Source organism: Schistocerca cancellata, chromosome 4 (genome assembly GCF_023864275.1).
Source record: "Schistocerca cancellata isolate TAMUIC-IGC-003103 chromosome 4, iqSchCanc2.1, whole genome shotgun sequence".
Classification (NCBI taxonomy): Eukaryota; Metazoa; Arthropoda; class Insecta; order Orthoptera; family Acrididae; genus Schistocerca; species Schistocerca cancellata.
In genome coordinates this window covers 696,042,456-696,066,317 of record NC_064629.1, presented here as the reverse complement: position 1 = coordinate 696,066,317, position 23,862 = coordinate 696,042,456, and the positions used below count along the sequence as shown (strand labels likewise).

The 23,862-nt window shown below is 41.7% G+C and overlaps 1 protein-coding gene across 1 annotated transcript in view; it reads left to right on the top strand.

Annotated features, from left to right (window-relative positions):
- The first annotated feature begins 585 nt into the window (after positions 1-585).
- LOC126183619 (uncharacterized) overlaps positions 586-23,862 on the top strand; it is a 182,052-nt gene continuing 158,775 nt past the window's right edge. The window contains exon 1 of the mRNA XM_049925736.1: positions 586-685. The gene's annotated coding sequence lies outside the window, so the exon portion shown is untranslated. The remainder of the gene's footprint in view (positions 686-23,862) is intronic.

Below are 23,862 nucleotides of genomic sequence, written 5' to 3'. Positions count from 1 at the left end.
AGTGATATATTTTTAATGACAAATTTCTTTAAGGAATAAATATATTGGGAAGCAGTAGTTAGTATCTCTAGTTCCCTAAACAGGCTTCTGCAGGATGTTCTTGAGTTCACACCACATATAACTCTTACTGCACGTTTTTGTGCCCGGAAAACTTCAGCTTGGCTTGATGAATTACCCCAAAAAATAATCCCATATGACATCATGCAATGAAAGTAAGCATATTATGCCAGCTTTTTCATTTTTATATCCCCTACATCTGACAAAATTCGCATTGCAAACAGAGATTTGTTAAGACGCTTCAGCAGTTTTGTGGTGTGCTCCTCCCACTTTTTCTGACTTTCACTGCAGTTACCCTACATTTATAGATGAATTAATGCTACCGTATCAGCGTTTCGCAGCCAGAGCGTACCCTCGATTGTAGGTATAAGTACAGACAGTGAAGATCTCTTTGCGTGCAGTGGGCAGAGCGGGACAAAAACGCCTAGGAGCCAGAAGAATGTCTGCAGGTAAGCAGAGCCGAAGCTGGCTGAAGGCCGGCGGCCCTGGAGGGAGATGCTGCGCTGCGATAGGCCGCAGCCGGCCATACCTGCGTGACGTCACAAGGAGCTGTCCGCGGCTGCTGCTCCCCTGCCGCCGCCTTCAGTCGGCCAGCCAGCACCGAGACAGCCGCTGCTTCCTTCTTCAGGTCAGTCGCAATTCCCAACCCTCTAGTGGCAAGCTAACAAAATAACCTGCCGTACGCTCTCAATAACATGACAGCTATGCCTGGTGCTAGAAGTGCTTTTGTGAGATTTCTCCTTCCTGCCGCTGGTGAAGGTACGGTGCGACGTCAGACAGCGTAACAGCCCACGCTTTCCAAGCTACGAGGCGACGCTGCGCTCTGAACCTCTGTGAGATCCAAGAAACACGCAACCAGTGGAGCTAAGATAATAAACACCGAGCAAAAGAAGAACGTACTACTTAAAAGAAACGATTATAGATTACCCATTGCGTCAAAACAAGATCTACTGGACAACGAGGTACTAATTTTACTGGAGTGGTCATTCTACAGACCCGGAACACACAACCGATGGAGGAAAAATTTTTACGAAGTCCTCAGGTAATTCAAAATTATCCGAATGGTGATTCTTAACGATATTTCTGATAGAATCAAATATTGCTCCAAAGGATGCTTAAATATTAAATCTTTTTAAGAGGTGTAAAAGCAACAACTGTGCAAACATAATGACGACGGAGGACTTATTTTGTTTTAGATGATCTCCAATATGCCGTAGAAAAGCATGAACGTAGAAAGTCATTCCATCATCCAGGATAATAATAAGAGAATACTGTAAAAGCGATCGCTGACATTCGTGTAAAAGACAAGACAGTGTACACTGCTTTAGCAGACGCCTGACAGTGCTTTCGTGTTGGAGGGCTTCTGAGATATTAAGGCAAAAGCGAAAAGATTTTCTACCAGAACGGTTGAAACACGCCAGTGTAGATAAATTCATTAAACAACATTCGAAGCAGTGATGTACGGTATATATTAACACAGCATTTTTTAATCCCTAAAACATATAGAAGACATTATTTTCCTACAAAATATTCTGAAGAGTTTGCTGCACTGTGTTGTTGCGCTGACTGTAGGCAGCATGAGCAACACAGGTATTTCCTTACCTGACGTCATCTTCTTAGCACTGTCAATACCGAGAAAGTAGGCGTTGGTCCACTCCTCCCACGAACCGAAGTCTGTTTGAAAATGCAGTGTTTCCGGACAGGCTTACAGATACCACTAACCGACGGGAAGGTATAAGTAACGCCTCTTTACAATTAATACTTTTTACCACACATATTTTACAGAAAACCCACAGATGTAAACTCATACCTCCACCATACGATGAATTGCCTTGTTTTTGACTGAGCTGAATAGAAAAAAGCCAGACAAGCTACTGTTTTTATGTGCATTCTGTTTCTCACATTATATGGAAATTTACAGGTTTCGGTATCGAAATGAAATATTTTTACTGTGTTGACAGGATGTTTATATGTCGGAAACGGGTAGACAACACGAGGGTTTCCAAGAGACAACACTATTCTGCAACCATTTCATCGCGCATATCTCTGCAGTTATATTTTTTGTGCTGAAGTAAACTACTATCTGATAAAAATTCCCTTGGCTGCATCACAAATAAAACTCTTGAGACGTACAGTCACTTTGTTAACCATCTTCGGCCACAATAAACAATATTATTTTATATTTCAGCCGAAACCTTTAAGAAGAAACTTACTTTAATAATCCAATTTAAAAATGGGAAACCGAGACGGTAAGAACAACAGAAATTCGTCAGTCACGGAACCTCCTCTAGGATGCTTAGTGCAAACAGTCGTTTCCCAACGAAAAACACTATTAACAGCGTTCATTAACGAGATCCAGTAAGTGCATATAAACGTAAGAAAATCCATAGACATAGCCTACATTGTGAAGAAAGAGTCTTCGCTGACAGTAAAGGAGCCGTAGAATAAGTAATTATCAAATTCATTACTACTCATAATTTTACAATAGAAATCAAAATAACTAGAAATACTCTGGAATGGCCCCTCTATTGAATTCCATTGACTTAACTTTTGTTGGGTTTACATGAATAGTCAAGTAGGTTTGTACTATTCGCTATATACAATGTTATCCTCGAGGAGGGCAGATGGGATAACAGAAGTGAAAGGATATTGTTGAAGAGATTTCTAAACAATGTTTGCCTATCGCCATGTGTTGATATTCATATAGGTATCTTACCTGTCTGTCACTTTGAAATGATGACTCGCTGTTAATTACTCTTTCATGATTCGCAACAAGTTTTCCTTCTTTTGTCACACTTCCATCCCTGACATCCTAGCAGGAGAACGTATTAGCTACTCCCCTATATGAAAGAGTCTTTCACTGGCACCGAATACTAGTTCATACCAAAAGAGCGAAATTTTCGGATGCTTGCGACATAAAACTGAATTGTAAACTATAATGATAAAATTGTGTAGATTACTACAGACTCTCGACGTGTTTGTGACTGTATAATTGTTACTTTTAAATTGATGCAAATGAATTAACTTAAAACATCCATTGAAATGGTATTTCATTCGATCAGAAACTTCGAAGTTTTCTCGAGAAAGCTCAAGCCTATATTTTGTCTGTCATTTTATAAAGTTGTTTTTGAAGGGACCCAACACAAGCAGAGAACGACATGTTTTAGTGAACAGAGTAAATTAACCCTTTCATATCTAAATTTCTTCTGGAGGAAGGAAAATTTTTCTTTATACTGTAATGCTCGTAGGTGATTTTTTAATGATTTTAGATGCATGATTTATACAAATATATGTACCCATTTTCAATACATTCTTTCAACATTTTACTTCTTTTTATGGACGAAAGTAAATAATATTGAAATATTCACTGTTGTAATAAATAAACTGATAATTCAATAATTACCATGCAGAATAACAAAAATAATGTTCAGCTGGACAATGGAGTATAGCTAACTAAAAACTTCCTTGAATTCTGGCGGTCACAAACTGCTGCGCACTGGTACTTTCACTTGTTGATATTTTTATTGTGATGCCCAACAGGTGGGAGCAGTTGTGCGCGATAAAAACATTGAACATTCACAAATGTGTTCATGAGATTTCCATTGAGGAAAAATATTTCTGTGTCAGCTAATGCACACTAAATATTAAGTACACAATTGTAGCCAGAGGGTATGAAGGGGTTAAACACACAGTGGAATCTCTGCAATTTTCATTCCAGACACTGCAATAGTTTCCACTTATGTTTATATTTTATTATTTCTGAAAAAAATCAATTGAAATTGTTTTTTTCTGGAAACCGTAGAGCTTGTGACTTACAAGACTTATGTTAAATTGGTAACAAAATACACTAAGTGAAGCTTCTTATTACATATACAGAGCAGGAATAGCTTTCGTACAATAGCGCACCAGTATTAGCTACACTTTGCTCAGATAACAGTCAGCATAATAGCAAAGCGTAATAGCTCCCGACGGCTGAGATCATAATTTGATGATAAACGTCTCGTCGATGTAAAGATCATTGAAAACAGCTTCTATAGCAAATGACCAAGGATGGGGGAAGGAAACTGAGTGAGTGAAGTAAGTTCAAAGGTCGGACGAAGGCAACGGTTTACCATCTCCAACTGCACTGTGCCTAGTACAGCATAATGGTGCTCGAACTAGCCTTTCGGTCAAGCTTTATATTTATCTAAGAAGAATGAATGACAAATTTGGCATATCATTTTCTGCTGTGCTATGATACTCTGAATTTTTGTTGTAGAAATCTGAAAACTGTTGAATTTTGATTGGGAATCTGTACTGGAAAGTTGTAATATTCTCACGAGTATTTTTATAGATTTTTTTTTACAAAGGACACAAACAGGTAGTGTAGGAAGGGTCCTAAAAGATTCCAAAAGTGTGTAAAGCTTGTATAATGACGTTATTTTCCGTACTCTTGGTACTTAGTAATTAACTCTTATGTTTTCTTGGTTAAAATGTTTAGTAATTTCGAAGTTGAGATCTCAACAACCAGTCTCTGCATGATCCAGATTTTAGTTTATCCTCGGACAAATACAAAGCGGTTGTTTTTTTTTCTTCTGTCGTGAACTGTTACAAAAAGCAAACACTCTAAGTACGAAAGGGACACATTTTTTATTTAGTAGTTATATATTACTTCTAAGAACTACGTAAGTTCTTTGAAGACAGAAAAGAGAACGGCATGTCACATCGTAACTCAACAAAGTGCCCTGAATTGAACGATGCCTCTAGTAAGAATATGGAGACTTCCTTCCTTTAAAAAGCCCTCGGTAGAACGAATAGCACTTCTTTTAGTGTTCCTTAAGTTGAATAACGTAGAGCCCACGGTAAATTTCCACCATCACCAATTAAGCACCAACAGCGGAGGATAATGTTTGACTCTAGTTGTTGGACAATAAATGACCCTACATATATTTTTCTGGATGCTTAACGACACCATTATGCACGTAAGGTGGTGATGCAAATGTTAAGATATAGAGACCCCTTATGAACGAATCAAGCATTATTTTTCCACAGAATCACTATGCATGTTGAAACATATCTTGCTTTGAGATACCTAGGTAACGTCTTTAACGAAGAAATTGACATCAAGCTCTTGCAGTCATATCTTGATTGCTGAATACGTCCTTAATCGCCAGTTTACAAACCAAATCATTTGCCACATGTTTTATATTAAAGCGGATGCAATGAAAGCGTTTTATCTACAGTGTCCGTTGTTGTCGAAAGCAAAGCGAATAGGTCGCCAACTGCTCGCACCCTATCGCAAAGCAATGAGTAACTACACCATATCCATAGGTGACAGTAGCAATTTCCAACTCATGTCCGTTCGTAATTTTGCACCTAGATTTGTAACAGATGTGACAGGTTCTACAAATTTTCTTCTGATCTTGTAATGTGATACTATCTAATTGTCTCATTATACTCACTAATTATCTCATTATATCAGAACTTAAGAATTTTAGGCAGTCTGCTGTTTCACGCCTAAAATTCAAGACTCTTTCGAAAAAGTTAAGACAGTCGTATTTGTTCTTAATGTTAATAAATTGGTAATAAATATAAGGAGAACATTCTTTGTGGGACTTTGAATGTGATTCTATGCTGTTGCCTGCACTATTTATTACGCTTCAATGAACGTGTATGCAGGTCTGCGTCTGTAACTACTCACAGAGGCTGTAACACGGCGGATACTCTACTGCTGGTGATCCAGGTAGCAGGAAGCAAATCCTGTGGACCGGATAAGCAATGGCTACAGTGAAAGGACGAAGTGGCCATTGACCGCTCACAAGTCTTTTCTGCTTCAGTGGAAGCGTTTTCTCTACAAGGAACGTTTTCGTCGAAGGCAAAGCGAATCAATGGCCAACTGCTTGTATCCTATTTCAAGCAAATGAGTAACTGGACCATTTCTGTAAGTGGCAGTAGCAAACTGAGGTATTTAGGAAGAAGAAAAATAAGATCATGGCGTGGATTATCTGTTCATCCACGACCGCATCGGAAAATTACGGAATTTCTGTGTTTTTGCGCGATTTTTGTACATGCTATGCCAAAATTGGTTCGAGCAAACAAATCAGTTTGTATTATAACCATGACAGTAGCATAACTATACATCACAAATGTGCGAACCCTAACGTCGATTACTGTTTCTCTTAGCCTCCACCAACAAATGACTTAACACTATTTTTTTACAAATGTTGTAGACAGTGAATATACTGGGAGTGATGAATTTAGATATATCCTGTTGCTTGTAGTGTACTGCAAGTACTGCAAGGAACTTCGTTTTTTAAGACCTTAGGTTTCAAATCATAACTAATCGGTCAAGAGTAATAGTGGAATACCGCAACAAAAACTTGACTTTACACAACTGCGGCATTAACTTCGCACACTAAAATTAGAGGAAATAATATTTCACTGACTATCTTAATTTATTTCAGTTTAGATAGCACAAGTATTAAAAATAAATCGAAGCATTCCTACTGTTAACTGTGATGGGAAACATAGTAGGATTTGGAAAAAAAAATTTTCTTCTGCGTCGCAGTGTTCCATATCAGTAATGGATAATAATTGTACTTGAAAAACATAGTTATTACTGCGACCGCTACTAAGGTTGTGCAAAACCTGGAAGAAATTATTGTTGTTAGAACACTTTCTACCTCTCTATAATGCGAAAAAGCTAGAATGAAGTATCCAGATGTCGCCATCACATAATAAATATTACATTTTTTTTCTCTCCTGTCGATGGGGTGGTGAACCTGCTTTGCAATACGTAGGCGATCAATCTGGGTTTTGCTCCCGAGGCCGTTTAGCATGTAGGACTCGTGTAATGGTCGAACCCGCATAAGGTGTGCAGGAGACAAATGAACTGTTTCGTTTTCGTACTGTCCCGTCACATTCTAACAACGCTCGTAACCGCATCTAACACTGCATACTTGGTGCGGGAAAACAGAAAGATTGAGTTTAACGACCGGACACTTAACTAAAACTGCTATTACTTTACTGCCATCTAGTTGGCGAGAATGTCTTCAGAAGGCACCGATAACAATATGTAAACCTAAAATACGTTCGAGGAAGGACAAACTACATCTCATTTTCTGAAGCCTTTTCGTCTCAAGAGTCTGGACTCATATCCAGAAGCGGGGTTCAAATGATTTTCCAATTCTTACCGTACGTACGTTTTCTACAATTTCCATAAAACACTGAAAGCGAATATCGGCATTGTTCTCCAGCAGGTAAGTGTTACTTTCTTCCTTCCATACTTCTGTAACTGATCTGAGCAAATGGTCTGCCTATAATGATTTCGTCGGCGATGAGACAAACTGTAATTTTCCTTTCCTCTTTCGAATACCTGAATACCTTTGAGGTAAGTCCCATGAGGATAAGGCAGCTCTCACTTTTCCCAGTGCCGTCTTTTTTTCATAAAATGCAAATTGTGTTTTTTTCCATGTATTCTACTACTACAACGACGCTCTTACATGCGATATAAGCATCCCTTTGCTTTCCTAAACTTTTCGGAACGCTTCGAAATTGTCTGAACACAAAGAGCCACAAAGAATTTAATTATGAACTTAGAAAACAGGTTCAAATGATTCAAATGGCTCTGAGCACTATGGGACTTAACTTCTGAGGCCATCAGTCCCCTGGAACTTAGAACTACTTAAACCTAACTAACCTAAGGACATCACACACATCCATGCCCGAGGCAGTATTCGAACCTGCGACCGTAGCGGTCGCGCGATTCCAGACTGTAGCGCCTAGAACCGCTCGGCCACTCCGGCCGGCTAGAAAACAGGCAGAACGACGTCGTCGCCTGTTAAGCAAACATTTAAGCTCTTGGCAGTTAGTGCACCTCGGAACTTATAAGGGCAGAGAGGAGTGTATTCATCTGAAAGAATATGTAGAAGAGATTATCACAGACACCTGGTACGAGGACATCAGATTCAGCATGTCGACAAATACGAAGCATGTTTTCTCAATATCTAGGAGCACGTGGCTGTGTAACCTTCACATCTAAAGTGGATAGGCAACTAAAACTTAGTTTACGGTTGCGCTATACCACAAGTAGAACTAATATTATATTTTGTCTTGAAACAAAGACATATGGGTGTTTATCTTATGTTGTCATTACAATGGTTATGAAAAGAGTATGTGTGTTCCAAGGTTTCATCGCATACAACGTGTAGCTAGGTAGACAGCACACGTAACAACACTGTGTGACGGTTTCTGGGCTTGCAACGCCACACACACACACACACACACACACACACACACACACACACACACACACACACAAAACCTCCAGTTCTACATTCCTCCACAAGAGAAGACAACGAAAAAGTGCTTTAAAAAGTATTCGATATTTGGTTCTCATTATTTTCTCTGAAGTATTAATAAAGTGAACTGATTGCAACATCTACAGGCCACAAATTATTCTGCGTCATTTATAATACGGCGTGATTCCTTAGAAATTACGTCAACATGCGCATGTTGCGAAATAACGTAACTGACGTGACTAAAAACTCAGTCATGAAGACAGTGGTCAGAGTTTATACAATTTTCCAGTCTCCATTGGTGGGCAGTTGATGATACCAGAACAGATGACACTGTCTCACGGTTGCTCAGAGCCTAACTTGGAGACGTAACTAAAATTTCTGTGCACGTCCGAGGAAGCCTGAGCAGGACCCACTGACCGTACCAATGTGAGGCCAGTATAAGTCGTGACTTCTACAATTTGTGGACATACATCTCAACAGGGTGACAAACTCGTAAATTTCCATATGAGTAAAAGAAACGACACTTGAAAGCTTCACTGTGTACCTCTTCTAGGCATACTTCTAAATTTAAGGTTTTTATACTTCCATCTTCCTCCTTTTAAGGAAGATCTAATTATCGTTAACATTGAGGTCTTAACTGACAGTGTAATCTTAAATACTTTAATTTGGGTACGAAGCATTACCACTGCTAACTGAAGTGCAGAAACTTATTCTTCGATTGTTCTCTTTCATGTGACATTCGGAAGAGATAGGAGCCACGAATTAAAGCACATATCTAAAACTGCCTGATTATCCATGAGAGCACATAAAGTTAGTATAAAAAAAGACACGTTTTGCACTAAGACACAATGGAAAGTTGTTAAATAAGTGAACAGGTAGAGCACCTCGTCCTGAACACTTCTTCGTGTACTTGGAATGATTTCCAGCCTGCATCTTGTCACGAAGCCAATAGCTTAGCTCAAGAACTGAGGGCTTTCTAAGACTATGTCACTTTAAGAAACTAGAAGCGAATTGCTTAGCGGTGTTGTTTGTAGAATAGGTGTGTCGTGTCAGCTGACTTGGGCGAGAAGAAGGAGCTTTTTGACATGACGGCGTGAAAAGGCAACATTGTTGGGCGCATTGCAGGGGCCGAGGCCGGTCTGTCGCTTTCACTTTCAGCTTTTTGTGTGGCCGCTGCCTTGTTCTCGCGCCGCTTAGCCACCGCCTAACAACAGCTTCACACGCACTGGCCGCGCTACTGCTACTCTGCTACTGCTAACCCTGCAAGCTACTCACACGCCGCCAAGAGTATGTTACTAGTAAAATGTTGCTGTTTACATTAAGTGGCACGCAATTAAGTTAACTGCGCTCGTTGTCGATGATAGCGGGTCAACCTAAATCATTTGAAAATCTCAGATAAATTAAAGATTCATATAACAAGATCAACGCACTGCTAAGTGGTTACAGTGTACGCGCAGGAAAAGGTCTGCTACGTTGACCGATATACACTGAACCGCCAAAGAAACTAGTATAGGCATGCGTATTCAAATAGAGAGATATATAAAGAGGCAGAATATGGCTCTGCGGTCCGCAACGCCTATTTAAGACAACAAGTGTCTGGCACAGTTGTTAGGTCGGTTACTGCTGCTACAATGGTGGGTTATCAAGATTTAAGTGAGTTTGAACGTAGTGTTATAGTCGACGCACGAGCGATGGAACACAGCATCTCCGAGGTAGCGGTGAAGTGGGGATTTTCCCGTACGACCATTTCATGAGTGTACCGTAAATATCAAGAATCCCGTAAAGCATCAAATCTTCGACATCGCTGCAGCCGGAAAAAGATCCTACAAGAACGGGAAAAATGTCGACTGAAGAGTATCGTTCAAGGCGACAGAAGTGCAACCCTTCCGCAAATTGCTGCAAATTTCAATGCAGGGCTATCAACAAGTGTCAGCGTGCGAACCATTCAACGGAACATCATAGATATGGGCTTTCGGAGCCGAAGGTCCACTCGTGTACCCTTGATGACTGAACGACAAAAAGCTTTACGCCTCGTCTGGGCCTGTCAACACTGACATTAGACTGTTGATGACGGGAAACATGTTGCTTGTTCGGACGAGTCTCGTTTCAAATTGTATCAAGGAGGAGGAGGAGGAGATTAGTGTTTAACGTCCCGTCGACAACGAGGTCATTAGAGACGGAGCGCAAGCTCGGGTGAGGGAAGGATGGGGAAGGAAATCGGCCCTGCCCTTTCAAAGGAACCATCCCGGCATTTGCCTGAAGCGATTTAGGGAAATCACGGAAAACCTAAATCAGGATGGCCGGAGACGGGATTGAACCGTCGTCCTCCAGAATGCGAGTCCAGTGTGCTAACCACTGCGCCACCTCGCTCGGTCAAATTGTATCGATCGAGCGGTCGGACGTGTTCGGATATGGAGATAACTTCATGAATCCACGGACCCTGCATGTCAGGAGGGGACTGTTCAAGCTGGTGGAGTCTCTGTAATGGTGTGGAGCGTGTGTAGTTGAAGTAATATGGGAGCCCTGATACGTCTAAATACGACGCTGACAGGTGACATGTTCGTAAGCAGTCGTCCGATCACCTGCATCCATTCACGTCCATTGTGCATTCCGATGGACTTGGGTTATTCCAGCAGGCCAATGCGGAACCCCACACGTCCAGAATTGCTACAGAGTGGCTCCAGGAACACTCTTCTGAGTTTACACACACCCACTGCCCACCAAACTCCCCACAGATGATCTGTGATTCCTTGCAACGTGCTGTTCAGAAGAGATCTCCACCTCCTCGTACTCTTACGGATTTATGGACATCCCTGCGGGATTCATGGTGTCAATTCTCTCCAGCACTACTTCAGACATTAGTCGAGTCCATGCCACGTCGTGCTGCGACACTTCTGCGTGTTCGCGGGTGCGCTACACGATATCAGGCTGGTGTACCACTTTCTTTGGCTCTTTAGTGTATAACGCCTTCCAAAAATCATAGGACACGAAATAAACCTGTATGTCGTTCTCTACTGCCTCCTAGATATTACACAGCCCATTTCAAAACGATCGCTGTATCCGGCATTCCCATTAATTATTGTATAGGGGACTGTCTGGCGGTCGGGGATCAAAGAATGCAGATTTTATTGGCGCAGCAGGGGAGTATGAAAACTATTACTCCTGATCCAGAGGAATGTCTCTACTTCGTTTTCGGGAGTAGAAGTGTTTTCATGTGTGAGAGAGACAGCGGAAGGTAGGAAGAGAGAGAGAGAGAGAGAGAGAGAGTGTGAGAGATGTCCTTTCTTTTCCCTCCATTTTTTCTATTCCTTTTGTATGTAATAGTTTGCTCCTAATGTCAGTGTGCGTTTATTTTTGTTATTTACAAGTATGCTCATGTTATTGTTGACAGTTTTTTCTGTATTTAAATATTCTGCGTGGATCATGTAACCAGATTCGCTTCCAAGGGGTTTCAATGGCTATTTGTTTCTTATGTTAAAGCTTCTCCTTGCAACTCATTTCTATGCTGATTTCTGTGTATTCCACTGTATCTGGTATTATTTCAGAGCTCGAGTGCCTGTATTTTTTTCTGTTACAATGTTTAGTGGATCTCCTCTGTATTATTAGTTTTTAATGCTGTTTTTAAACTTGTCTCCCGTGGATGTTGGCGTTATGAGTGAGTTTACTGTAGCATGTGAGTTTGTTGTAGGATGTCTCCCTTGCTCAGTTCATGTTGTTTTTGCTTTTATGTGGCTGGTGTTCTGACTGATAGTTATCGCCGTCAGGACATTGTTGCGAAGGTAGTAGGTAGATCTGTAGAGGTCAGTTATGAAAAACTTATGTTGAAAAACAAAGCTAAATAGATCAGATGAATTGCAAAAATTATTTTCCATGCTTCAGCTGTTAATTAATAGTACACACGCGTATTTACAGCGTGCCTGGTAGTTGGTCACTGTTATTGCAGCATGTTGTTTTTGACACTTTATTGAAGATATCGAAAGTCAATAATGAAAAGGAATTCCCGTGCACGGAGAATACATAAATAGTGAAGTTGATGATTTTCTCCCAGCCGCAAGCTCTCATACTTGACGATCCTCGCCGCAGAGAGTTCCGGGCAGCTGAGTGTAGTCCAAACAGCTCTTCGTTGAAATTACGTACCGACTCTAACTAGTTTGCTTACGTGTATGCGATAAAAGTAGTTCTATAATTGCGCCCTCATCTTCAATTTCCCAGCTTACGGAGCTTTCTCTTAATTACGTGCAACTCAATACATTGAGGGATCTTCATGAGAAAACATTGCGTCATAGTAATAACGTAGACTAAACTGTAGCGGGGAATCACAGTATATTTGTAGCATGCCAGTAAAAGACAGGTAAATGTGTTTGCAACAGCCTGAGTGGGCAGACAGGCGGAGGTCTTCGATGGAGTGATTCTGATTGCATGTTGCGTGACTTTGGAACGACGTATTCGAATCATAGAGAAGCAGGAGGTCACAGCTAACACGTTTAGGTGGCATTACGTGTGGCCGGATCATTGGCAAATTAGAGGCTGACCACACTCAGCACACAGTCGGCCAGAATTTGAATTTCGCTTCTAATGTCACTTCACGGCTGTGGATAGTATTCCAGGAAAGGGAAAACATGCAACGGCAGTACAGACAAGGTCGTCAGAGTTATAAAAAAAACATTACTGGGATTATTATCTTCGTTTAACTGAAAACGTTGAACCACCAGGGCGGCAACCCTGTCTAGAGATAGCTGGGCCACACATTTATTGCAAGACTGCGAAACGCCGGCCGTTGTGGCCGAGCGGTTCTAGGCGCTTCAGTCCGGAACCGCGCTGCTACTACGGTCGCAGGTTCGAATCTTGCCTCGGGCATGGATGTTTGTGATGTCCTTAGGTTAGTTAGGTTTAAGTAGTTCTAAGTCTAGGCGACTGATGACCTCAGTTGTTAAGTCTCATAGTGCTCAGAGCCATTTGAACCATTTTTTTGACTGCGAAAGGTCTTTTCGAGGAATTGCTCTGGGACCAACAAGATGCTTTCTCTTCACACAAAGGCACCATGCAGTTAGATGAATGTTATGAGAGGATCCAGCAACGTTTGAGATAGTGTCTTGTTCACGGATGAGTCGCAATTTAGTCTGGAGAGTGATTCTCGTTCATCTGGGGTACCTCTGGGACACGATAAAATCGTGCCAGTATTAATATTATCCATTACGGATGTGCGCTAACGATTATAATATTTTTACAGTAATAATTAATAACATTCAGCCATAATTTTTACCCCACACGTAACTCAACAACGCGTTTCGAGAGACAATGCGCTCATCATTAGATGCAGAACTTAGTTCGTGAGGTTAAAACGCTATAATATTGTCAGAAGCTGTATCAGGCAGCTGGTCAACCACGTTGTTGGCTATTGCAATGTTGCAATATCAGAAGACTGTACCGAAATGCAAGAAGATATGAAGAGGAGCGACAATAAGTGCTGGGACTGGCAGTTGATCCTGAATATAAATAAATGTAATGTTTTGCACACAAATAAGGTTGTGCTACTCTCTTAGCGATAAATCTCTGGAAACGGTAACAACTGTAAAATACCACGGAGTAACCGCCCGTAGCTATTTAAAATGGAATGAGCGTATAAAATTAATTCTGTGAAAAACTGATGCCAAACTGCATTTCATTGGAAGAATATTAAGCAGATGTAACTCATCCACAAGAGAAGTGACTTATTAAAAAATGGTTCAAATGGCTCTGAGCACTATGGGACTTGACATCTGAGGTCGTCAGTCCCCTAGAACTTAGAACTACTTAAACCTAACTAACCTAAGGACATCACACACATCCATGTCCGAGGCAGGATTCGAACCTGCGACCGTAGCGGTCGCGCGGTTCCAGACTGAAGCGCCTTTAACCGCTTGGCCACACCGGCCGGCACTTTTTTAAGGGACCGAAGGCATGATAACTGCATAGGGAGAGATCAGGTCTATAGTGCGGGTGCTCGAGTGTTTCCCACTTGAGTCGGCGTATCTTCTGTGTTTCGACATTTGCGATATGGGGACGTGCTTTATGATGAAGCAGCAGCACCCCTTGCGCGATACTTGGCACATCATTCCACAACGGGGGTTTTCGACAGACATGCTGCCCCAAACACATTCTTCACTCTCCGACGGATGTGTACTGATGTTCGTAATTCGGCAGCCAAGGAAAGAACAACAATACGTTGGTCCTGTTTGGACGCGTTTGGTAAAAACGTTCCATAGTTCACGCTTCCGCATTTACCATACGCGCATCACAAAGACACGAATGCCACACTAATCCTTTGCTACATGTCGGTGCTTATACACCGGCATCGGAGTCGCGCTACTTTGTGTATATCCCGCAGCAACACCTCAAACAGAAACTTTTTGACTGCCCGGAATATTAAAATTTCGAGAGAGTACGTTCCAAGAAATTAATGCATCACTCCCCCCCCCCCCCCCCCAACATGTGTCTCGCCAAATGACCACAACGGGAAAAATAAAGGAATTAGAGCTGATACGAGGACTTATCAGCAATCACTCTGGGCATGCACCGATAGCGAATGGAATAGGGAAGAGGGAGTGGGAATTAATAATGCTAACATAAGTTACACACCATAGGGTGGCTCGCGGATTAGATATGTAGAGTTGCCAGGTTTCTCGTCTAGCGCGACATCATGGTTCAGATGGCTCTAAGCACTATGGGACTTAACATCTGAGGTCATCAGTCCCCTAGACTTAGAACTACTTAAACCTAACTAACCTAAGGACATTACACACATTCATGCCCGAGGCGGGATTCGAACCTGTGACCGTAGCAGCCGCGTGGTTCCGGACTGAAGGGCCTAGAACCGCTCGGCCACAGCGGCCGGCGCGACATCATGTTATGAGCATTTACGCCACTGCATGCCTTGCTGTGTTACTGTGACGGTTGCCGTGTATAGGGATGACATATGCAGGCGATTTGGAGCTTTACTGTACTGCATGTGTATCTGAGTTCCAGCTGAAGGAGGACGTTAATGTGCCCCCTTACTGAGGAGATAGATGAGTACTTGCAACAATAGGACATCATATTGTGGAGAGTCCAGCTCGCAAAGCGGATTTAAATCCGACTGAACATGCACGGTACGGGCTGAGGAACTGTAGCCCTATCACCGTCATTGCAGACCTACAGAGTGCGCTTATGCAACAATAGCCGGCCTGGGTGGCCGAGAGGTTCTAGGCGCTACAGTCTGGAACTGCGCTACCGCTACGGTCGCAGGTTCGAATCCTGCCTCGGGCATGGATGTGTGTGATGTCCTTAGGTTAGTTAGGTTTAAGTTGTTCTAAGTTCTAGGGGACTGATGACTTTAGAAGTTAGGTCCCATAGTGCTCAGAGCCATTTGAACCATTTTTTTTTATCCAACAATAAAAGATACAGTCGCTGAGCCATGCTGGAGTAGTTGATCTACAGTATATGGAGCTGGTGAGAATTTTACATTATTATGCGAGAACATCACACACCGTATTGACACCACCCACGGTAAGTGCCACGCACAGGTTATGGCGGATTTTCTCTCATATCTAATATGCGCATCACTGCGTCACGTATCACAATGTTGCCTGGACAGCTTTCAATTTAATTACTATTAAAAACAGTCTTGATCACGATTTACTTAACAAGGTGATCGGTTTCGACCACTACTGTGGTCATCTTCAGACCACTGAGTAGGAACCTCTTTCTGTTGGAGAATCACTACTCAATAGTAATTATTTATAAGACATTGATCACTGCTGTTCCCGTAATGAATTCAAAAGTAATAAGCTTTCAATTTGTTTATCTTCCCACTGCCTCGTGCCTTTCTTCGTGGATCTTGAAGATCATTTAATTGATGTAGAACTACATGAATGGTATATACTGCACTCAAGAATTATCTGTTGATTCAAGCAGAAATGAATCAAGACGCTAGTTGCATAGCTTGCTCTTTTTTTTTTTATTACCTTTCGTCACTGCTGGTTAGGTCGGTGGCAGAAAATCTTAGTAGGCTGTTACCTTCACTCTACATTACCTCTTCTTTCTAGTTATCTTTACTTTCTATGTGTCTCGCAGACGAAAAGTTAGGCGTTTATTCATTCATTGGGGCAAAAACAGAGAATAGTGTACTCTCAGTTTTTTTAGAAAGTTGATCACTAAATACTTCTTTTTTTTTACACCCAAAGGCATTTTTTTTTTTTTTTACACCCGAAAGGAAAACTTGCTTCTTTCTGTGAGTGAAAAGTAGGCTCCATCTTCCTGCAGATCCCATAGGTTCTTTTTCAGACATTTTCCGACTAACCTTGAACAATGTAGTTTAGAAGCTCAGCCTCAAAAGCCGTGAAGCTACTATTCCATACAGCAAGATTCCTGATGGCAGTTGACACCAATATAGTTTCCCAGAAAACGAACAGAACTGTGTAAACTATTAGAGCGAAATAGAGCCATCAGACGTGAAGCTGACTGTGCGCACTTACCTTTCCTTAATATCTTCTGGATTTTGTGGATGACATTTTGCCGAAAGTCTGATGGCACGTCTCCAGACTGCCTCATACTGCATACAAACTAGTCCCCGTTACGTCATATTTTTGTCATAGGAGTATATGAATTATTCGAGTCATACCTTTCCAGATGTTTGGATGAGCTACTACAAGCAATGTTTTGAAGATGTCTCCGGTCAGTCTTCCGAGAAACGCAAATTATCGGCAATGACTCACTCGAGGACATCAGTTTCTTGCATCTATTACCTCAATTAATATCCTACCTGAAGTTCTGAGGCTATGCTGGTAGATTGCGCGCTACCCGTGTATAACGAAATTATATGCCAAATGTCGCTACTCTTGATCATTTTGTTCTATGTACGCGCCTTTTGTTCTCTTGTGCGTGATTTCGATCCTTAAACCATCTTTTTCATTATCACTGAAACTGGGTACAACGTATACAGGAAACCAGCCAGCTCGGCACCTCGACATATGATCCGCTATGGCAGCCCCCACCCTGCCCCATTGCGAGTGCTGAACGAGCAGCGAGCACCTGACAAGTGTTTACAAGCTGGCCGTTGAACTGCGGCCGTGTGTGCTGTGAGGACCGCGCCTCTGCCTACGTGATGGCAAGGCCCTCGCCAACCGCACAACACTCGCTCAAGAGGCTCGAGAAAGTTCGCGCAGGAACTACGGACTCTTCTCTGACTCGGAATAATTAACAGACACCAGGAGAGAGTGTATAATCTAGGCAGCAACGATTATCTTTGCCAGTACGTACCTACAACGTTACCGCTTTTTTGCTCAAATGTTTGAGCTGAGCGAAAACAAGACTCCCCATAAAGTACACAACGTATGTTTGTCCGTACTTTCGTAGCCAAAGAGTGAGAACAGCCTGCATGAGTTATCAAATTGGCCAACGTGAAGTCTAATGTAACATAAAAGTGTTTAATTTTTGAAGATAATTAGGAGAATTAACAAAAATTTAATTAATGATTTGAGGGCAAATTTTTTTGTCGGAATTTTCATAGCTAAACGAAGAGTGGGAAGTAGATAAATGTGGTATCAAATTAACCAGCGTGAGGTCTACTTTTGCAAAAAAATATTTAGTTGCTTAAAAGTAATCATAGTAATTAAGAAAAACATAACTGCGTATTTCAGGGGAAACTGAAATATTTCACGGACAGCTGCTGCTTTGTATTTGAAGTGTCAAAAAGTTCACCCTCTAACTATGTAAATGAGGCGTCAAAAAGTTCATTCTTCAAGGACTAGCCATTCTGCATATAAAAAATTGCATTTTGTTTGATATTTAACTGTAAAAACTGTTTCCTTCAAATCAGGTATTAAATTTAGAACAGTTCGAGAGCAGAAGACGGAAGGAAAGCAAATAAGGTGCCAATAATATCACGCTTTCTGAACAAAATTTAAAAAAAAATATTGAAAATAATCGGTCAAATGTTTTGTGAAATAAATTAGAGAAACGTTTGATGCGCCTTTGAATTACGTTTGACATCATTTTCAGCAAATATGGTGCGACAAATATTTCTCTAATCTATTTTATTTCTTACGTCTGGAAAAATCATTTCACAAACCACTTAACCGATTTTTCGGAAACTTTTTTTTTTTTGGCCGGCCGCCGTGGCCTAGCCGTTTTAGGCGCTTCAGTCTGGACCTCCGCGACCGCTACGATCGCAGGTTCGAATCCTGCCTCGGGCATGGATGTGTGTGATGTCCTTAGGTTAGTTAGGTTTAAGTAGTTCTAAGTTCTAAGGGACTGATGACCTCAGATGTTTAAGTCCCATAGTGCTCAGAGCCATTTGAACCATTTTTCTTTTTTTGTATCTATAAACCTAATGCGAAATCGAATATGATCTTAAACTGTGAGACATCAATGAGCTTTCTGTTTCATTTTACAAATGAAAAAGTTTCCTGCGACATTCACAAGTTTTAATATAGTCACAACGTGATTTATCAGTTACATTTGATTTTTATCAACAGCAAGCAAGGCGATGAGCAGTTAGTGTCATCTTGCACTGATAATGAGAGATTTAATATGGCACAGAATTTGGTAGATGCATACAGTCGTACAAAAATAAAGATACAGCTTACTCATTACGTAACAATGTATAAGGCATTGCTAATTTCAGCTATTAATGATCGCCTGTGCTCGTCACTCTGTATGTGGTAATGCAATGTCTCGTTTCTCTCAGAACGGTGTCACCGATTTCTTCTGTGCTTGACGCCGCTTCTCTTGTATTCAGTAAAGTCAGAGTTACAGAGTCACATTGTCACTTAATAGCTGTAGCAGATGCGCTCGGAAGCAACCTCAGACGAGAAAACGATTTCTGTAACCGCCCTTCGTCTAGAACAACAGTGCGTTATTCCGATTCTTCCTACTGCAGTAACATCTCCCGGCAACCAACTGCCACTCGAACAGTCGTCTAGAAAGGTGATGAAATTTTTTTCTTGCTTTAAAGATATCTAATCAGTTAGACAGCACGATATCAAACACAAACGTTTCGATCAGCTACATGATCGGAAAGCCTAGTGCTTTAGAGATCATACAATGCATAAATTAGGCTAATAGATATGATTAAGGAACGCCCTTCCTCCAAGCTTCCGGTATTTTGCAGATAGATTGAAGATGAGTCGTTGCACGACTTGAAAGTGCCTCAAGTCGGGGAGCAGTCTCGATCGCAGCTGACACTGGTTACTTCCAAGGAAGCGATTTCTTGTTATGAATTCAGTAGTTACAGTTATTCTGCTGTGGACGGGACTATCAGTTGGACGTAAAATATGAATATTGACGACAGTTCATATTTCTGAAGCGTACACAGAAGCGAAACCCGCCGTCGTGGTTGGGTTCGCCCAGTCACGGCGGTGCGGTGTGGCTCGACCCGGATGCTCCCACTTCCAGCCGTGACACTAGAATAAGTTGACTCATGTACTGTTTGGTCGGCAAGAGCAGCAGGAGCGCGAGTGAGAGGTTCGCGGGTGTCGGTTTCTGTTATAGTGCCACGGGTTATATATCAAAACGTCTCTGCATTTCCTTGCAGAGTACGAGCATACGACAATGATGGTGATGAAATATTCCGTCAGATGTGGACATCAGTTTAACCCTCCTTGCTCCTTTCAATCCACACTCATTGACTCATTGAAGCAACTCAAACACGACATCACACAGCACAATCAGTCGCTGTAATCACCTCCTCATCATCAGTTTTGCTTGTGAAACGTTCTGTCGACATCGAGGGCATTAGGGCGGAACATGAGTTCCGATAGGACAAGAATAGGCAAGAAAGCAGCTGTGGCCTTGTTTAAGGGGCAATTCCGACAATGGCCTGAAAAAAAGAAAAAAAACGGATAAATTTAAACGTGGATGATTTGACAGAGATTTGAACACCTTTCCTCGTAAATAAGAATCCAGTCTCTTATTCATTGTCTCACTTGACTTTAGCTCGCCACGTTTCCCATACACTCTGCCCATTTCATGTCAATATTCTCAATTCATTGAGGCATGAGCTAGCAGTAAGCAAGTATGATATTCTGCGTCATATTTAACAGCCTCTAAATAACAAGAATGTTGTAAGGAGTGTGACATTGGAGGAACTAGAACCTAAACTTATGAAACAACCGCCCCCTCTCGGTGATTAGAGACTGGACTCTGTTTCAGCAAGAGCCGGGTTTGAATCCTCGTCTAGTCATTCTGATTTACGGTTTGTCGTATTTCTTCCCAGATCGCTTTAGGGGAATACAGGGGCGGTTCTTTGAAAAATGCCACCTCTGAATACTGCCTCCTTCAACTTTCACCCCAGCTGTCGACTATAAACTCTCGTTTATCTCTGACTTTAGTTCTTTACCGAAGCTATCAAATAACAACCAAATAGCGCAGTAGCTACCGTTATACTGTTCCAGCGTGAAATCAAATACGTATTATGAGTCGTCCACTCCATCCCTGGTTCTCGTGGGATCGATGTTTCCAGTGGAAGATCAAAGTGTAGGGTACAGTGAAAGACGAATCCACGCCTGCTATACTTGCGGTGCCGGCAGTAAGACTAACTTGTCTCCGCAGTACATTAGCAGATTTCTTGAGATTCCCACTGGAAACCCGATTTCCCTTGGTTGATAGGCTTGTGACGCAGTCGCCTTTGTCGGCTGGAGTAAGCTCCAGCGAAGTCCACATAGGTTCTCTGCCCCAGCACAGGATTCGTTGTTGGCCCTCACTTACGCTTGTCAGCCCATACATTTGCTCCTTTTTGTGCACTGCACTGAGTCAGACCGACACTTCGAATCCTGGTTGAACCTTTTTTAATTTACTGTCTGTCTCTTTCTAAGAGTGTTACTGTAACGGGTCGGCCAGGAATGGGGGAGACTCACGTAAGTAACAAAATAATACAAGGAACGTTATTAAGTAAACATCTCAGTCAATTGTAAGTCGAAAATGATGCTTAAAACGAGCGAAAAATATTATCGAACAAGCACCCTCCAGATGTGAAGGTAACTCTCCTAAAATGTAGGAGCACGTAACGAATGATTAATAGCAGCTAAAATTGATTATAATACACTCCTCAAACAAGGACCGCTGCAACCTCGTTAATTTATCGATACGCGCAACTCATTAGAAACCACCGGCACAACTGGGCAAGAGCAGGTTGATCTGTAGGTTTCAAATTACGCAACACACAAAATTTGAAGATAAAAATGCAGGTCCTTCTTTTATACTGTTATAAAATTACAGACTTTTAGCTCCCATTTCCACAACTAGCGGGCATTGCGATTTTGTCAGTATTTTTTCTGAAGGCTATTTTTCGTTTGAGCAATGTTTCCTTCTCTGACTCGCACGTTCGCCTGACACGTGGCACATCGAAATATCGAACATTCCTGGAACAAGATCTGTCGTCAATTTTTTCGTCACGGTCCTCCAGCAACCAGTGTTGATATTTTGTGGGCGTCCGTAAAAGCCACATGGAGGGGATTCGCCCCCCGCCCCCCAATATACACACAAGCATATACCCAAGCCATCAGGCCATCTTTGATTTCATGAACTGTGTACAAAGCCAGACCAACAGGCATTACATGCATTGACCAAAAAAGGATAGTGCATTGTGAATGGCTAGTTGCTAGCCGAAATCTAGAGCTGCCAATAAATTTTCCAAAGGACGACTGATAGCTGAAATCTATTATTTACAAAAGAATAACATAACTTAGTGCTTAGCGTATCGTCGATATCACTAGAGTTGGACAAGAATTGAGAATGAAATTGGCTGTAATATAGTCATCTACAAGTGTTGTTTTGGAGAAAATACTTTATTACAGTTTTAGGTTCTACTTGGCTTCCAAAAGGCCAATGAAAGGAATGTTAGCGTTCAACGTCTCGTCGGCACTGAGGTCATTAGAACTGGAAAAGTGACGAACGAATGTGACCGTTGGTTTGCAAGCTGAACCCCCAGAATTCTTATCATGTGATTTTACGCATTTCAAAAGAACAAATGTAATAATTCTACGAAGAGAAAGAAGGAATATTTATGAAGAAACACAGAAAAAACCGAAGAAAAAATTGTAATAAGAAGGAAATGAAAATTGAGGGGACATGGTCACATGCTTAACAGCAATAAGCTGACGGACAAAAGTTTTACCTGGTTTTCAAAGTAAAAACTAAGCATCACAAGTCAGTTAGAGAAGTCCATAGGAGATTTAAAAAATTATCTATATTTGAAGAGGGATCATTTCTGAAAACTGATTTATTCCCTCGATGTTTCCGACCCAAGAACAAAACCCAGAAGCTGAAACAATGATGTAAGATGAAAGAAGCAGACACGTGTCTATGAAATGTCATTACGTATGAATTAAACTTTTCTACTGATAAGTTACTCGAACTTAGTGCGAGGAAGGAACTTACCTATATGTTGTTGCTACTAGCGAATGTAATCTCTTCTTAACCACTAGTAATTTTACAGTTCTGTGAATGGAATGGATAAAATGAAACCTACTTTTTTCGCAGACGACAGCAGAAAACAGTGCAAAACCTATACTTAGACTGGCCAGAACATCCACAACGGGCTTATGCGTGGCTGTATTAGATTGGATTTGTGTTAATCAGTCTCCTCTAGGCTCCACGTTTTCAGGCTTTTCTTTCTCTCCATTCATTTAATTAAGTAATGGAACGTGTGGAACGAAAGTAATGATGGTATCCGAGTTTTCCTTGCAGAACACGTCACTGGGATCGGGGAATACTGGTACTGTGTATTTCCGGGAAGGCACAGCCCGTGCGCTGTGCAAGAAGCGAGGAGAAAGTAATGGCAGTTCACTGCGCCGACATTGTTCTGGAGTCGGCAGACAGTTGACAGCGGCTAACATGTAGAGGCTCCAATTTTGACACCGCACACTGGTAACATGATTTCTTATTTGAGTCGATTTTCGCATTAAAATTGTAGTTGTTTGATAAACTGGTTGATAATTGACTTACCACAGCATTTGCACGCACAAAGACAATTAATAATCCCCTTCTGAAGAAACCGAGGAAGGTACTGCTGTACTTACTGCGATACAGCCGTATTCACGGAGACCTGGGTCCCGATCCCTATCAGACAATTTTGATTTAGAGTTCCCATCGTTTTCCCAAATCATCGGATGGTTACTACAACAAGGCCACGGACAAATCCCTTCCCCGTGCTTCCCTGTCCAAGCTAGCCCTTTGTTTTCATTGGCTTCGATGCTGACGCAACGTTAAACAATAGCCTTACTTCCTTCTCTCCTTCTGCAAAAGCCGGCCGGGGTGGCCGAGCGGTTCTAGGCGCTACAGTCTGGAACCACGCGACCGCTACGGTCACAGGTTCGAATCCTGCCTCGGCATGGATGTGTGTGATGTCCTTAGGTTGGTTAGGTTTAAGTAATTCTAAGTTCTAGAGCATTGATGATCTCAGAAGTTAAGTCCCAGAGTGCTCAGAGCCATTTGAACCATTTGAACCTTCTGCAAAATTCAGTTCTAAAACTTTAAATTCTGCTGACTAAAGGATGTTTCAAAATAATTC